Here is a 14391-nt window from a genome sequence, read left to right on the forward strand (position 1 = left end):
CCAAATGGAGCTGTGGGCTTGGAGTGGAAGAGGCTGGACCCTGGCACCATGCCTCCTGTGTTGTTTCCAAGGGCATCCTCCACTCTGGGCCTGGTGGTTTCACCAGGAGGCAGAGGGACAGAGCATCTATTGTCATGAGGGGATAGAGAGGAGAGCTTGTGAGACTGAACCAGCACCCTCCCTACAGCTCCAAGGTCACTCAGCCTGGGCATCGGGGGGGCTGGTTTGGACCTCTGTGAGGCAAGGTGGAAGGACCTCTGATAGGAGAGGCCATCATGGGCAGACAAATGTGGGCACTCAGGGGCAGCATCGTGAACACCTGTGCCCCTGTGCGGGCCATTGAGCCTGGCCTGCAGTCTGTACATGGGTATCATTTCTTCACGGATGGATGGACCAATCTGCATGGGGGTTTGGGAATCAGATGGGCTGAGGTTTGAATTAATTTCTTCTCTGAGCCTTTGATTTCTTCATCAGAAAAATGGAGAAAGCATGAAGATTAAATAAGATTTTGCTTATGTAGTATTTGGGCCCAGCTCCTGGCATGTAGCAGGAGCTCATTTTATAGTGGCTGTATATCCCGGAGAAAAAGCCGGGGCTGAGAATACAGGATGCTCTTTAGGCTGGGGAGATAAGAATGTCAACAGCAGATGTCCAGTAAATGTTTGCTGAGTGAATACTTGAGTCAATGAAGAATGCATGGATAACACAGTTTGCGTGTTGGGATTTGGTCCAGACCTGGACCAAGTGATAGAATCTGTGACTCTGTGACTCCCTTATGATGGAGGATAAAGCCCAAGGTTACTGAAGTATCTCACCAGCCCCCACCTGCTCCAGCACCTGCTCATCTTCATTCCTGGGCCTCCTAATCCCAGCTCTGAAATAAACAAAGCTTCCAATACTTGCTTCTCCTGTATGTCTGGTCCTTGTACTTTGGATGCTCTTCTTGCCCTGTCTTCTTGGCAAATTATCTTTCAGTATTTAGTTCAAGAGTCATCTCCTGTAGGAGGTTTTTCTGACTTTTTTCTGCTCAGAAGTGAGACAAGGAGGTCCATACCGACGAAGCCAGGTGTGTCATTCAGACCTGGACCCACTGGAAGCTGGACTTGTGGTTTGTTTTATCTTCAGAACTGGCCAGCAGGAAGACAGCCCTTTATTATAGGAGTAATCATTAGCCTTTCAGTGGGTTCCAGTGACCCACATTCCAACAAGCCAGTGTTGCTTTGTCCCCTGGTTTTACAGTAATTTCCCTGATGACTGGAGATTCAAGCATCTGTGGATCTTCTTATGTGTTTATCCTCCTTTGAGAAATCTATTCACATCCTTTGTTCACTTTTATTTGGGCTGTTTATCCTTTTATTATTGAATCAGGAGAGTTCTTTCTATATCCAGAATGAAAGTTTGTTAGAGATGTGTGTAGGGAGTATTTTCTTCTATTCTCTGCCTTGCCTTTTCGGTTTCTAAATGATGTTTTTCAAAGAACAAAGATTTAAACTTTTGAATCAATCTAGTTTATCAACTGTTTCTTTTGTTTCCTGCTTTTTGTGTTCTAAGAAACCTTTGTCTGTCTAAAGGTATACTCTAGAAGTTTTATGGTTTTGACTTTAAATTTAGGTTGACAATGCATTGTGAATTAATTTGGGGGTACAATGTGAGATAAGGGTCAAGGTTCATCATTTTTGTACAGGTATCCAGTTATTCTAGCGACATTTATTGAAGACACTTCTTTCTCTCATTGGCTTGCGTTGGCATGTTAGGGAAGAATCTTTTGACCATAGAGGTTTGGGTTGATTTGTGGACTTGCTGTTTGTTCCACTGATTTATATGTGTGAGTCTGTTCTTAAGCCACCACCATGCTATCTTGATGGTTGTAGCTTTATGGAAAGTCTTAAATCAAGTAGTGTGACTTCCCTAACTTTGTTCTTCATTTTTAATATTGTTTTGGCTATTCTAGCTCCTTAATATTTTACATATATATTTTAGAGTTAACTCTTTTACCAAAAAGTCAAACTGTAACTTTGATTGGGATGACATTAAATGTATAGATTGACTTGGATAGAATTGACATCTTAGTATTGAATCTTTCATTCATAAACATAGTATCTCTTCTCATTTATTTAGGTCTTGTTTACTTTCTTTCAACAGTGTTAGTAGTTTTCAGTGTAGAGATCTTACAAAACTTTATTTAACTTTGTTCCTAGGAATTTTATGTTTTTTGGTGTTATTATATGTTGGGTTGCTTTTAAAATTCCATTTCTCCATTCATTCCTCTAGTATATAGAATTATAATTGCCTTTACATGTTGACCTTGTATCCTGTGACACTGCTAAGTTAATTTATTCTTTTCTATGTTTTTGTTTTTGGAGATTTCTTAGGAATTTCCATGTAAGCAATCATGTCATTTGAAAATAAATAGAGTTATGCTTCCTCTTTTCCTATTTTCATGCCATCTTTTTTCTTTCCCTAATTGTACTAGCTGTGGAACCTCTAATAGCAGTGGTGAGTATGGACATCCTTATTTTGTTCCCAGTCTTAGAAGAAACCATTGTGTTTCATCATTAAGCTTGATGTTAGCTATAGTTCATCACTGATATAATTTATTATATTGAGGGAATTCTTTTTATCCCTAGTGTGCTGCAAATTTTTATCGTGAATTGTTTTTCTGCATCAGTTGAGCTGATGCATCTCCTTCATTCTTTTTTTTGCATTTCTTTTAGTTTTATTTATTTATTTATTTTTTAATTTATTTTTATTAGTTGGAGGCTAATTATTTTACAATATTGTAGTGGTTTTTGCCATACATTGACATGAATCAGCCGTGGATTTACATGTGTTCCCCATCTTGAACCCCCCTCCCACCTCCCTCCCCATCCCATCCCTCTGAGTCTTCCCAGTGCACCAGCCCCGAGCACTTGTCTCATGCATCCAACCTGGACTGGCGATCTGTTTCACACTTGATAATATACATGTTTCGATGCTGTTCTCTCAGATCATCCCACCCTCGCCTTCTCTCATAGAGTCCAAAAGTCTGTTCTACACATCTGTGTCTCTTTTTCTGTCTTGCATATAGGGTTATCCTTCATTCTTTTGATTTAGTGTATCATGCTGATTAATCTAGAACCTTGCATTCTGAGGATAAACCTCACTTGGCCATGATGAATCATTCTTTAAATGTATTGCTGGATTTGATTCTTTAGTTTTTTAAAAAGAGTAAGTATCAAGTTTGATAACACTTTAATCAAATATGAAACTGTAAAGATTAAAAGAAGTTGGTTGTAAACCATAAAAAGTACTAAACGATAGGTAAACTAATAAACTAAGAAGTAGCCTGAGCAGCCTTGTCACCATTGTGTGTTAGTTGCTAAAAGCAAACTAAATAAGTTTCTTGAGAAGTTAGCAAAAGAATCCCCAAAGTAGGAGTAGATGAAAGTAAGAGTAGACAAAACAGAAAATGATGGAAGAAATGTGTATTAGTTTCTTGAGGCTGCTGTAACAAATTACCACAAACTGGGTACTAAAAAAAACAAAAAAGTTTATTCTCACAGTTTTGGAGGAGTCTGGCGTTGAGGTGCTAGCTCTGCAAGCTCAGGGAGAGCATGCATTCTTTGTCTGGTCCAGCTTCTGGCGACTTCTGGCATTCCGTGATTTGTGGCCACTTCACTCCCGTCTATATACCTGTGGTCATGTTGTCCTTTCTCACTGTGTCTTTCCTCATATGGACCCTTCTCACTGGATCTAGGTCCCACCAGGATTATGTCCTCATCTCAAAATCCTTAACTTCTTTACATTGGCAGAGACCCTTTTTCCAAATAAGGTCACATTCCCAGGTTCCAGAAATTTGACATAGACATGTCTTTTCAGGAGCCACCATTCAACCTACTGCAGAGTATAACTTCAAGATTTCCTGTGTGAAACATTGACATTTGGTAACTCATAATGGAGTACAATAAATAGTGTGTACTAAATAAGATGACTAAACCAACCCATGGTCCTTGATTTTGACCTGCTCAACGTTTTTTTTAAATGCTGCTCTGAACACAAAATCCGAACTTATTAACTAAAACTAAAACCATCTCTTCCAACACAAATGGTTGTCATCTTTATAAATGGTTGAAATAAATAAGTTTTGGATAACTGTTGGGATAATTTGGGAATGTAGCCACTTGGCGAAGTAATTTGTGGCTAATTGGCTTTTGATGAATTGGTCATTCGACACATTGATTTTTGGCCAACTGGCACTTGAAAATTGATGTTTCTCAAGTTGGACTGCCTCCCACAATGGGCTTGGGGCTTGATGTCTGGGGCCAGGCTGTGAGGCCCACATGGGCGCCTGGCAGGCTGAGCACTTAGTCAGGGATCCAGAGATAATCTTGGACCAGGAGAGGAGAATCCAGAAGACCTGACCACTCCCCAGCCTTGGCCACAGGCTTAATCCTGAGAGCCTGAGCTGGACAAGGCTGTGTGAGATTTGGGGCACACAAATCATAACAGAATGAGAGTGACTTTCTATTACCGCATGCTAGGCTGAGTAAAGCGCCTGTGGGTGTTGTCTCATTTGCCCATCATCACAGGTGTGTGCATCAGGTAGGATCATTTGTATCTTACAGATAAGGGAGATTCAGAGAGGTTGAGTTACTAGCACACCAGTAGCAAAGTTCAGATTCTGGACTAGGTAAGCTGTCTGTCTCTAAAGCCTGTGTTCACCACTGGGCCAGAATGGATCAGACAAAGTTCTTGGCCTCAAGCAGCTACTAGTGCAGTCAGCTCCTTCGTCAGGAATTTCTGAGGATCTCCTTGAAGCCTGGAGCCCTTTCCTGTTTCTCCAGATGAGGAGGCTGATGCCTGGACAAGGTGTGAGTTTTGTCAAAACATAGGGCACCTGATGTCGGCGTCAGAGCGAGGATTGGAACCAGGCAGGGTCTCGTTCTTCCCCTCCCGGCTGCCTCTATCTCCAACCTGGCTCCAGGATTTCTGCCTTGTGTTCTTGTCTCTGAAAGTGGGACAGACCCCAGAGGCCTCCCGCCTTCCATCCCCCAGCCCTCCTTGTTTATGTCCACGTTAATGGGCCTTTGCAGGCTGGCCCAGCTGCCGGGCGCAAGCCAGCGAGCCACCTGGAGCTGCGTCTGCCATGGAATGTTTACGGTGCACGGAGCCGAACCGAAACAACATCCATCTTGTTGACTGGTCCCAAACACTGCGCTCATTCACAGCCTGCCCACTGACGGGGTCCCTGTGCTTGGCCGGGAGCTGTCACAGCTCACCCGGCAAAAGTTGGCAGTGAGATGGGTGAGAAGAAAGCAGGAGGGCTTTGGGGAGATCACACCCTGAGCCCAGAAGGCCCCCCATCCCAGTTTCTATTCGCCCCATCCTGTAACCAGATACATCTGTTAGGATGGTACACTGTGACGTCAGGGTTGGTCTGAAGAAAAGATGCTGGGCACTGAGATGGCATCAGGAGCTCGCCATGGGCGTCGGTGAGGCTGGATGAGATCATCTGGGTACACGTGAAGTACCATGTCCTGGACGCTGACGGCCCAGCCCTCTGGCGACAGCTGGGGCTGTACCCCAGACAGACCTGGCTGGAATTCGGGCATGGCTCTCATCACCTCCCAGACTCATTCTCATCACCTCCCAGAGTCACTCTCATCACCTCCCAGACTCAGTTTCCTTATCTCTCAATAACCGCTGCCAGAGTTTATGGGAGGAGCTTGAAGATACACTCGTGAATGAAGTTTTCCTTGAGTGTCCCATTTTTGCCAGACACTAGAGAGAGTGTTATCCTCTTCAGCTCCTGTAAGAGGTAGGAGCGAGCTGCCATGGAGTGAATGCCTGATGGAGACTCCAGAGAACTGGATTTTGTCCTGACTTGGCCACTGGCTGTGTAGATTTGGCCAAGCCCCTTGCTTTCTGTGGGCCTTGGTTTCCCTTTTCTGTAAAACAGGAGGCTGAGATTAGATGATCTTTCAGGGCTGTTTTAGCCCTAACATCTTACAGTAGAGTGATGAGGGATGCTCCTCAGTTAGTGTGTACTTCCTTCCCCGCTAGGAATGGGCCCCCCTGGACCTGTGAGCAGCCCTGTTTGGGGGGAAGTGTGCAATGATCACTATAGCCCTGGATGAGGACACTCATCTGGAATCACCAGCCCTGGGATTGAATCCTAGGTCCGTTTCTTTTTAAGTATGTTACTCAGGAGAAGTCATTTCACCTTCTTGGGCCTCAGTTTCCTCATCTGTAAAATGGACTGGTTGATTCATCTGACAAGACTGTGGAGAGGCTTGGATGAAAGATTTAGCATAGTGCTCTGCCCTCTAAAGTCCAGACACAATACTTATATTCTATGGTAAGGGATCTTGGGGGCGATCCCCAGGGTGCCTGGGAGCAGCCAACCTTGTAGGGAGAGGGTGGCAGAATCAGGGAAGGCTTCACAGAGGCAGTGACCATGCTGGAGGAAGGATACAGGAAGGCATCCTTGTGCAGGAAAGAGGGATGGATTTCAGTCCTGGCACAGACCCATCCCAGAGTCTTTTCCTTTGAAGGGTCCAGGTCGCTCACCAGACTCTGGGCTCCTCAGGGAAACTCCAGTGTCAGGCTCACCTCTGTGTGTTTGTGCCCAGGCCTGGCACATGTAGGAGCTCAGGATCGGAGGGTGGACTGGTGCTCTCTTCAGCCTATTTGTGAGAAAGCCGAGGATTCCTGTGGGAAGTGGCAGGCATGTCAGGCAGTGAGGAGTCCTGAATGCTAGGGCCGGTGGGAGGGAGAAGTCAGAGTCTTAAGACCAGCCCCTCCTCTGGGTAATGAGGCCTCTTGAGAGGGCATTCACATCGCTCTCTGGGGTGAGAAGAGAACAGGAACATGTAGAGACACCTCTAGTCCACTCTGTTTCACAGCAAAGGCAGCTGAGACCCAGGGGCTGGGGCTGCCCAAGACGTGTAGTGAGTCTTCTGGGAATCCCAGAATGCTGGGTTCAGCTTGCCTGCCTGGCAGGCCTTTCTCTGGACTCTTGACCTGAAATATGGGAAGAGGGGTCAGGACTAAACTCGGGGGCAACTGGACCAAACTCGCGAGCACTGATTCATTCATATTAGATGAGAACCCAGCTCCCTCCTCATGGAGTGAAATGGGGCCTCGTGGTCCTTCCTCGTTGACAATGCATGTTGATGGCGTGCCCCTGAATGGGCTGTGCCATCAGCTGTATCTTCCTAACACTTGCAGCCTCAAACATCAGAGTAGGGTGGACATGCATACACGGGGCAGCTTGGAGCAGAGCCCAGGCCGGGCCAGGGCTGAACCTGCAGTCTCTCAGCCCCTCACCGAGGCCTGCTCCTGTTTGGAATGAAAACACTGCTAGGTGCTGCTTCATGTTCCTTCCAGCATGTTTTTGGAAGTGTTCCTTATGTTTCCATCTCCCACCTCTCCAGGGAAATCAGTGGGTTTCAGCCAGTGAAGCTGTAATGGCTGGAGTCAGGGTCTGTGGCCTGGCCGGCACCCCTCCCCGTTCCCTCCTCCCATCAGGGGCCCCCCTTAGAGAAAAGGCCTCCGTCTGTCTTAATTTTCAAGGTAGCAGAGGTTCGAATGTCACTCAAGGCCTTGTTCAGCTCTCCCCTGATGTGTTCTCTGCATTTGCCCTTCAGACTGTCATCTGATGCACTTACAAGTGGGCCACGCTCACAGTGCAGAGTGAGCTGTGATGGGGGCCTCGTGGGGCAGTGGTCGTGCAGAGCAAGTAGTGATGGATGCTCAGCTTGCCTGGGGGATGGCATGGGCAAGGGCGGTACTTACGGGGCAGGTCTGGGGAGCTGTGGGCAGCTGGGTGCAGCTGTCGGCTGACAGTGTGTGTTGGGAACCTTTGAGAAGGGGGCTGGACAATGGGAATGAATAGAAGGTACAGGCTTAGGTGCTGCTTGGCTTAGGCACTCAGAGGGTATCTTGTGGGGTAGTGGGAGCCATGGAAGGTTAGGAGCAGAGGGAAGACCAGATGGATTTTTGTGCTTTGGGAAGATCACCCTGGCTAGAGTGGTGTGGCTGCATTGCGTCCAGGTGAAGGATGGTGGTGGTTTGAACTGAGGCAAGATCAGGGAGGAAGGATGGACTGAGAGCTGTCAAGGGAGGGGTGGGGTGTGTGAGCTGAGGGGGTGGAAGGAACTGGGTCGGGGCACAGCAGGAGAAGAGGAAGGTGTGGTGTGGGGGAGGAGGGGAGCAGGGAGGTGAGCTTGCTCCCAAGGTCTCAAGCCTCTGCTCCCAGGCCTGGAAGACTCACCTGCCTGAGACCCTCTGTCTGACCTGCCTCTCCTGGGGCTTCCAGGGTCAGCCCGACACCCCCTCCCGCCCCCCGCCACCTCCTGCCCTCTGGCACAGGGCCTGGGCTGCCCACTTGCCTTCCCTGGACAGCCCTGGTGGGAACTGTGAGCCTGCTGGATAAGGGGAATGGATAGAAGATACAGGAATCTTTCTGGGTTCCTTTTGGGCTCAGGGCTCTCTGTTTCAGTGACTCCAGAAACAGGGCTTCAGGGCTGCAGAGTCAGACATCCCTGGCCGAACCCCAGCCCCCATGCTCACCTCGCTGTGTGACTTCGGAGGACGCCTCCCTTTCCCCATCTGGAAAATGAGGAGTTGGCCTGGTCAGTGGCTCTCAGCGCTTCCTCTGTCTAACAGGACCCTCTTTGTACTGCCTCCTTTATGCTCTTAAAGTGAAATTTGTAGATAATGGAACCCGTTAGCACCAAAAGTTCTTACAAATTCCATATAATATTTCAACTGTATCATAAAGGAGAAATGAAATGGAAGAAACCCTTAAGTCATCTGTGGTTCCCCGTATAAGCGCCCAGAGAAGTTGCCAGTTACTCACACCTGGAATCCCTAACCAGACCTGCCGGCTACAGATGCAGAGACGTCACAAGCGGAGTCACTGAGGGTGACGTCACTTTCTGAACTGGTGAACAACTGGTCAAGTTCCAAACAAAACACAGTACCGGCTTTCCTCCATTTACGTGGTAGTTCCATTCCTGGAAAATTCAGTATATGGTAAAAGCATGAAAAAAGCCATACTTTGTGTTTGTGTGTGAAATGGAGCTGTGTTTTAGGCTTAGATGACCAGGTTGCTTGTTTACAGATATTCTGAATGTCTGGAAGCATATTCACAAGTTAGTGTAGGGCTAACCCACCCTGGGCAGGGAGTTGGCTCTTCCCTAGCTCCTCCCGACTAAATAACAGCGACTCCCAGTCTTTGTGACACCAGGTCTCCCCCCAGTGACTTTCGCTGTGCCCCCCCGGGGGTGGAACCTCCACTCTGGAGAACCCCTGTGGCAATGATGACTGTGGGCAGGCACCTCGTGCCTTGATGGATGAGGATGCAGACTGAAGCACTGGCTGTAGATCCTCGAGGAGGGCAGAGGAGGAGAGCGGAAAGCCCTGTGGGTAACAGTTGATCAGGGAGGGCTTCCTGGAGGAGGGACCCTGGGAGCTGAGTGGTTTCAGCACTGGGTCCCGGGAGAGGGGATTTTTCACAAGCCAAAGTAACTTCTGTGACTTCCTTACTAGGCTTTGCCAGCCTTTCTGTCCACACTGTGGAACAAATGATCTTTCTCAACAGTCTAGAAATTCTGAGCCTCTCTGAGGTATAAGGAACTGTTTTCACTGTTCCATGTGGCACCTCTGAATGTACTCTCTACTGAAGGTTGGGGCATCTTCCACAGCGTGGTGGTATTTTTTTTTCAGTTAGAACAACTGATCCTTCCCCAAGAGACCTGAGAAGAGGGAGAGGATTTTAAGGTGCTGATATCTTGCATGCCCTGACCCGCCTGCAGCTGCCTGAAGCTGGGGCATTTTCCCTCACTGGCTGTATATCTTCCTTCTTGCTTTATAGATACTTTTAGCAGTTCGGAGGGATATTTCATCTGTTGAGGGGAAAAACTGATAATGGGCATAGGAGTTAACTAATTAACTTGATTTAAGGGCAGGGAGCTTTTTTAAAAAGGCCAAATATGAAATAATAAATATATGCCTGACATAAACATTTATGGTCTTGTATTTACTGAAAAAACACAGATGGAGTATGTCTTCAAGAAGTTTTTATAGATTTTAACAGCCTTTTCCTTTGGATTTCTTGTCATCCCATTACTCTCCTGTTTGGGACTTGGACAAAAACAAAGGGATTTTGGTGACCATAACTGTTGCTCTCTGATGGTTTAGGCCAGGCAGGGACTCGTGTGGGGTTCAGGGCACCCTAGGAAGTGGCAGGCCTTCTGGTTGAGAAACATGGGGATTATGCAACTTTGCAATCAGAGAATCTCCTTATGTCTGATCTGTAACATCATAGGATATTAGAACCATAGTAATTTAAATGCTTAGCTGTATGTAATTGCATCATCTCAGAATGAGAGAATCATGGAACTTTAGAATCCCAGATGCCTAGAAATCTCTAATCTTAAATTTTGGAACCACGATGACTCACTATGATGAAATGTAGAGTCTGAGAATTTTAGGGGTTTCAGAGTTTATTTACTAGACCACCCTTCCCCCACCCCTGGGAAATACGTGACTCTGCTGAATGCGTGCCTTGCTTTCTTCTGGCAGCCTGTGGGTCCCTGCTTTGTGTTGCTGCTTCCCCACTCATTCAAGCTGAAATCTGGTGTGTGTGTGTGTCTCCTTGGGAACTCTAGCAGTCATTTACCTCTAGTGTGCTGTGCTGTGCTAAGGAGCTTCAGTCATGTCTGACTTTTTGTGACCCTGTGGACTGGGGCCCACCAGGCTCCTCTGTTCATGGGATTCTCCAGGCAAGAATACTAGAGTGGGTTGCCATGCGCTCCTCCAGGGGATCTTCCTGATGCAGGGATTGAACCAGGGTCTCTTATGTCTTCTTCATTGGCAGGCTGGTTCTTTACCACCAGCACCACCCGGGAAGCCCACATCTAGTGTAGGTGCAGCCTTTCTAGGGAAGGATCTGAGAGGAGAGGGAGGAGGATGGGAGGTAGGAGGCTGTGAGACTACAAGAGGAGCCAGGAAAGAACAGCAGCTCCTGCAGAGCAGCTTGAGGAGAGGAAGCCATGGGTCCTGAGGACTCCCCGGGCTGTGCATCCCTCTTGTCAGCTGTCTTATGTTTTGTGAAAGCTCCTGTCTCCTTAGAACTGTCATATTCTGTAAACCTCCAACAGGAAGGGTACCCAGGGGTCCTCTGGGCCAGCATCTGGGAGTACCCACTCCCCCCCTGCCCTGGAAGTGCTGGTGGTGGACTGAAAGGGACGGGACCTGTTCACACACCCATGTGCTGGAGGACGGCCTGTGCCGAGTCAGGGGCCGCAGTCTATCTCAGCACTGCCTTTGGTCAGTTCTCAAGGATGGATTTTGGCACAGTCTTTTCAGTTATTGAAACAATATGAAATATTTTGAAATATGTAATACAGTGATTTTAAAATATTTTAAAATTTATGTACAGTATAAAATCACTAAAAAAAAAATGTGTGTGTGTGAACAGTTTTGTGAGTTTTGACAAATGCAGTCATGTTATCACCATGACAATCCAGAAAGGAATGGAAGTTTTAGAAAGCCCTGCTTTGATAAAGCCATCTCTCTCCCTGTAGCTACTCTTTTTCTTTTAAAGTCTTTTTTCAACATGAAACTCAGATAGTCTTCCACACTATCAGTCAAGTCTGGTTGCTCTTGCTGTCACCGTCCCGTGGCTTTCTGCTACATCGGTATGAAATCTGGACCCTCGAACCTTCCCTGGTGGTCCAGTGGTTAGGATGCCATGCGTCCATGCAGGGGACTTGGGTTCGATCTCTGATCGGGGAACTAAGATCCCACATGCTGCACTGGGTGTGGCCCAAACAAACAAAAACAAAACAACAGCAACAAAAAGCACAATGAAAAAAAACAAACCTGGAGCCTCAGCAGGACTCTCAAGATCCTGCAGGTCGGCCCAGCTTCCCCATCACACGTCTCTCTCATCCTTGCTCTCAGGGCTCCGGTCACACCTGGCCTTCTTGTGTTCCTGCTCCGGAGAACACTCCTGCCTCGGGGCCTTTGTACCTACTTCTCCCTCTGTGAAAGCTCCTCCCCCAGGTGTCCACGTGGCTCCCTCCTTCCTTTCACCAAACCTCTGTGCAGAGTCCACCTCTCGGAGGAACCCATCCCAACTGTCCTCGTCTCTCTGCACTTTCTAACTTGTTATCTGTAATTTATTTCACATTTATCCCCACTTGATATTGTAGTGTACATTTATGTTTTGACTTTTGAAATTGTCTTCTCTATGATCAGAATGTCAGCACCATGAGAATAGAGATTTTCCTTCCTTGCTCATCACTGCATTCCTGTGCCTCATCCTGGCACAGAGTCAGCATTCAGTAGACATATGTTAAATAGTGAATGATTAATATTTGATGCATTGATTTTCTATTTTCTTTTTTTTACTATTAAAGTTAATTTCATGTACATGGAATTTTGAATTTTCTTCTTTTAATATAATTCTTAAAAGTTATTTTCTTTTGTGATTAAAACATTTAGTAAATCAAGTAAAACCCATGATAAGATACCTTGAGATAAGATGCCTTCATATAAAATATGAGTAGCCATTGTCCATAGCTCCTGTTTTTTGTCCGGCCTCTCCACAAGAGCGTTCTTCTTTTCTCTGGAGGTTGCAGGGGATTATGGGTTTAGGAAGTTACTGCCTCCTAACCATTTGAGGTTTTCTTAGCTCCTGGTGTAGTGTGTACTTTGTGATAAGTGGACTGTTTCTGACATTTCTAATAAATGAAAACATCTTTCCCCACATATTAACTGAAAAGCCACCAAAAATACCATTTTAAACTTAACTGTAGAATAACAGAGCTTTGCATTTTAAAGTAATTGAAGATTTCGGACCACCCTTAATTGCATTATGATGGAATTTTACTATATTTAACAGCTATATAAAATTTCCAGAGTAACTTTACTATAGTTTATGTAATCATTTTTCTATTTATTGGATATACAGGCTATATCCTATTCTTTTCCATTATAAATGACCTTGAAACTGTTAAATTAACATATTTTTTTTTTAAAGTGAGAATACCCAGAGTGGTAAGAGTAGAAGGAAACAGGTACTTTCTTGTACTACTGATGGTATATAACTGATATATTCCTTTTGGGAAGAAGTGTGAACAGCAGATAACAAAGTTCTTTAAAATTTTGCATATCCGTTGACTTAGCAGTCTCACATCTAGAAATTTATTCTAAAACTATAAATATGGGTAGACATGAAAACAGATCTATAAGGGCATTCATTATGTGATTGTTTCTAGTTTTAACCTTTTAAAACAACATTAATCCTAACTATGGAGGATAGATTATATAAAGTATATACAATCATATAATGGAACACTATGCAGTCATTAAAATCATATGTTAGAAGGGGCTTTTTGTAAAGATTGAGGGCAGGAGGAGAAGGGGGCAACAGAGAATGAGATGGTTGGATGGCATCACCAACTCAATGGACATGGGTTTGAGCAAACTCCAGGAGACAGTGAAGGACAGGGAAGCCTGGCATACTGCAGTCTGTGGGGTTGCAAAGAGTCGGACATGACTTAGCGACTAAACAACAACATGGCAAATAAACTTATATCAGACTAACCTTTCCTCTGAAGAAAATGTGAAACCCAACTGTTTGAAGGCATCAAGAACTACCAAAACAACCAGGACTTGAGGGACCAACACCCTGAAGAGAAAGGAATTATGCCGAGGTGACTTTGACACTGTGCCACTTCGTCCTTTCAGGCATTTGCCAGATTGCAAGTTGTATAGGACCGAGAGTCAGCTGAACGAGCTTTCTGCAGCCTTACAGTGCTGGAGATACAAAAAGGGGAGTTTAGAGCCACCCACCAAAATAGGCAAATTTTGAGGGGCCAAGATTCCATGGAGATAGAAGTGTCAAAAGATGAGTTGAACATTCAGTGTTGCTTTTCCTTCCAAGATATTTGTTGATTCTTAAGTGGTCTAGGCCGGTGTGGCTGAGAAATTGACAGTGTGGCAGTTAAGTGACTGAGGAACTAAGCAAAGCTTTCAGCAGCTTCAAATTCTGGGAAATTATATTGAAGTTCAGTGTCAACCCAGGAAGAGGAGTCCTGCCATCCCAAGCTTTCAGCTGGGGTCTCTGAAGGGCAGCATCCTTGGAGAAAGGGTGAACCAGAAAGAGAGCAACCTTTACAAAACCTAAAGCCCAGCTTTAAAACAGTGAAACTCTAGGCTGGGTAAAGATGATCTTCCTCTCTTTTAACTGTGTTTGAGAAAGAAAAGAAATTCTCTCTGGAGGAAGATTTCATTTGGATCCTGTACAAATTTCATACACTATGTTAGATTCAGTCAGAAATTACCAGGGATACGAGGAGACAGGCCCAACGGGGGGAAAACATACAAAAACAGACT

General features: G+C 45.7%; 1 protein-coding gene across 1 annotated transcript in view; it reads left to right on the forward strand.

Annotated features, from left to right (window-relative positions):
* The window catches only part of GLIS1 (GLIS family zinc finger 1), a 238709-nt gene that overhangs the window by 116254 nt on the left and 108064 nt on the right, over positions 1-14391 (forward strand). The gene's annotated exons all lie outside the window — the stretch shown is intronic.

The sequence above is a fragment of the Muntiacus reevesi genome, chromosome 1 (genome assembly GCF_963930625.1).
Source record: "Muntiacus reevesi chromosome 1, mMunRee1.1, whole genome shotgun sequence".
Classification (NCBI taxonomy): Eukaryota; Metazoa; Chordata; class Mammalia; order Artiodactyla; family Cervidae; genus Muntiacus; species Muntiacus reevesi.